This window comes from Triplophysa rosa, unplaced genomic scaffold (assembly GCF_024868665.1).
Source record: "Triplophysa rosa unplaced genomic scaffold, Trosa_1v2 scaffold84_ERROPOS85878, whole genome shotgun sequence".
NCBI lineage: Eukaryota > Metazoa > Chordata > Actinopteri > Cypriniformes > Nemacheilidae > Triplophysa > Triplophysa rosa.
Window position 1 is genome coordinate 63,255 of NW_026634862.1, and position 3,955 is coordinate 67,209.

Genomic DNA, 3,955 nt, shown 5'->3' on the forward strand with positions numbered 1-3,955 from the left:
TGAAAAATATTAAAATAATTAAGATTTCATGCATGCTTTTTTGAATCGGCCAAATGACTAAAATACTAAAAAGTTTCTGTGAGTTGCAGAATAATATTAAAACCATTACATCTATGAGAAATCTTTACTACTAGGCCGCAACTTCAAAGGTCTGTGTTTGTGTGTTGTCCTGGTAGACCAAAAGATTGCAATTTATTTATGTCATGTTTATGTGAGGGTTAGGTTTAGGAAAAGAGTTAGAAAATGTCTTTAGAATCAATGGAAGTCGACGGAATGTCCTGACTAAAACAATACCCCGTGTAGTAAAACAAAGAAGTGTGTGTGTGCGTGCGTGCGTGCGTACATTTAGTTCAATATGACACTTCAGTGGTCAACTTACCACCTTAACTGAGTGCGAACAGTGATCTTTTCACACTGATCAAAGTTACTGCCCAAACTTCGTTTTTATTTCCTCTACTACAATGCCACCTGCTGTTCATTCTTTAGAGTAACATGAGGTTTGTTGATGTGAGGGCCTTTCCCACTGACTGACTTTTATGGTGGTCTTTGTTAGCTGTTAGGTTGCCATAGCAATGCTTTTCCAGAAGAGAACAATTTCCCTCAGAGCTCTTATTTGTAATCAGATTTTAAATATCACACTTTGTTTAAATGAAAAGACTAAATTGCTAAAAAATTATATATATATGGTCTGTTTTTCTATAAATTAATAAAATATAAATAAACGTTATAAATCAATGCTAGCTTTAAATACTCTATTGTAGTACAGTAAAACAACAGTACAAATGTAGTTTAGTGCAGTGGAAAAATAAATCTGAATTCTATAGCATATATCTTATAAAGATATATATTGTATATAAAACATATATTTGTTTTATTTCAAAATAAAAATATAACTTATTTTAAATTATACTTTTGTTTTATATATTATTTTTTTGATGTAAATCTAATTTTACCAATTCACATATACTAGGTTCTTACACTATCACAACACTAGATGGCGCTGGAATTGCTAATGTGGAAAGCACAAGAAAGGTTTCGAGGAGAACGCGGCACGGTGTACTGGACCGGTGCTACGGTAGCATCGCGATGCTAAAGCTTCAAAATTCCCGCGATGCCGCTCTGTTTTTTAAACGGTAGTATCGTAGTGCCGTAACTAATGTTGCATATGCGCATTAACGTGCATTTAACACTTTCGTCTGTCTTTTTGCGGTGTTTCTCTCCTAAATGAATCCGTGTTTTGAACGACTCGGACGAGATAATGATTCAGTGAGTCATTCATCAAGACACTTGCTTTGTTCTTGAATGAATCAACTGTTTTGAACGAGTTGGTTGAATGATTCAAGAGATTGAAGATTTAAAGAAGCTTTATTGGCATGATAAAAAAAAATTACATTGCCAAAGCACAGGAAAATTAAATATAAACATTCTGCACAGATACAGATTAAGGTAAAAATTAAATAAAAGTATATAACTATCTATATACATATCAATATAAAGAGAAAAAGAGAAAAGTATTGATGACGGTTCTCAGTCAGGGTGACAGGATCCTGTCATATAGTGTCAGTGTTTTGTTCTATTGTGCTGATTGTTCTTTTGTCGTGGCAGGACCTGACATATCTTGCAGCTAGGTTTGAGCTTTTTGAGTTTTCTCCCAGTATGTATGAAATCTTGTCCTTTTGTTGAAACTAGTTCAAGTCTTTGTGGGAGTTTGTAAACTGGGGGAAGAATGTTTCGCTGATGTGTGTATAGTTTGGACATGAGATTAAAAAGTGCAGCTCTGTTTCCACTTGATTCTGTGTGCAGTGTGGACTAGGGTTGTCACGGTACCATAAACATGTCTTACGATACTATACCAGCTGAAGTATCTCGATACCAAGTAGTATCACGATGCTGTGCCATATAATTCAAATCTATACAAAAAACATAGATTTAGATGAAACATTTGTATTTACTATAGTAAACTGTATTATACTTTGCACTAGAATATGTTGTTGTATTAACTGTAGTAATTGGATAAATTGTAGCAGATACAATTACATTTAGTCATTTGTAAATACTATAAATACTGTAGTATACTTCAATATTTACTCTAATAAGACTCATAAACACTAGTATCTATGAGTTTTAGTAGTTTACTGTAGTAAATACACTTTAAAGATCATTTTTCACGTATAGGAACTAATTCAAATGTTGGACAAATTTAATCGATACAGCAGTCTTTATAAAGGGAAATATTAGGTTTACTTTAAATGCAGAACTTAAACGGCCAGTAGGTGGCGTCAATTTTCCACTGAGTTAGTGAATCATTTAACCAACTCGTTCAAATCGCCAATTTGAATCATTAACTCGTCCGAGATATTCAAAACACACATTCATTTTGGAGATAAACACCGCAAAAAGGCAGATGTAAGTGTTCAAATAAATATAATGCGCATATGCAACATTAACTACGGTACTACCGTTTCGAAAATAGAGAGGCATCGCGGGTATTTTGAAGCTTTAGAGTCGCGAAGCTACCGTAGCACCGGTACACCGTGCAACCCTAGTGTGGACACAGTCGCTCTTTTCTTGGTGTCCATGTCTGTCTTTGTCTGCATGTCTCTACAGTGAGCTCGTGATCACTGAGTCTGTACATGCTCAAGACTTTTTTAGTTTAGGGTCTGATACGGTTTTGAGGTATTCTGCCAGTTTATATTCTCTGTTTAATGACAGATAGCATTCCAATTTACTTTGCTGAGCTGGTGCTTCTGTCCAGTTATTTAGATATTTCTCTTTTTGTGTTTTTATCATTTGGTTTAGTCTGGCTGGGGTTTGGGGTTCGGTTAGGCATGTTGTGGGTTGTAGAGTTAGTTCTGAGATTGGATGAAGGGGCTTCTCGGTCCGTGTATGGTCCGTGTATCTTTTGGCCATTTGTTTTTCAGTTTGAAATTGAACAAAAGGGAGTGAGAAAACTGCGCCATTTTCGTTCAACAAAAAAAACGGAAAAACGAGAATTCAGCTTTTTTTTCGTTTTCAGTTTAACGTTTAAAAAACGAATAAACTTGAAAACTAGTTTCTCACATGTGGGCGGTATGAAACGCCCCCTTCCGCTGATTGGCAAATCAAAGGTCAGTAAGCGACGTCTTCGGTTGTCCCTCGGTTCCGAATAAATAGTCCTCCGCTGCTGTACAGAAAGTATGTTTCATTGCTCACATTAAACAACCGTCCACAAACCGTACAGGGCAGATTATAGACTGGACTTTCTTCTGTGCAACCTAGCGCATTTCATATAAATATTTATATCACAAATATTAATGTAGTTCGCATCCGCATCTTTCTAGCTCTCCAGGGTTAAATCTGCGTGGCAAAGCTGCGCGAGACACTGGACCGCACGAAGCGGATTCATATACTTATTTTATTTCATTCAAAATTCGCTGTGTTGGTGGTAGTCGGGTTAACACATTTTTCCACAAGTTTGCTTCTGTGTACATTCCATCAAGTGAACCAAGACGAATTCAGAGTTTTGCTGCGTGACAAAGCCGCGCGAGACACTGGACAGCACGAAGCGGATTCATATACACTGTAAAAAAACCGGAAAGTTTCCGGCAGGTGGGGCGCCGGAAAAAAACCCGTAAAATTAACAGAAAATATCCGTTACATAAAATTACAGTAATTTTCCGTAGTTATAAATACAGTTTTTAACTGTAATTTTACAGTTTTTAACTGTAACACACAATTTTACAGTTTTTAACTGTAATTTTACACAAGATTTTTTTTGTACTTCTTGACTTTTATAATGTTAAATTTAAGATCTAAAGATTAAAGATTCACTTACATATTGTGGGAATTTATGTAGAAACCATTAAAGTACCAATAAGATCACAGATTCAAATAATTTGCCTCAAGTTGAGTTTTTCAGGTTTTAATAAAAAAATAACTTGTTTTTAAACAGTAATGGACCAATAGAAAATTAGAT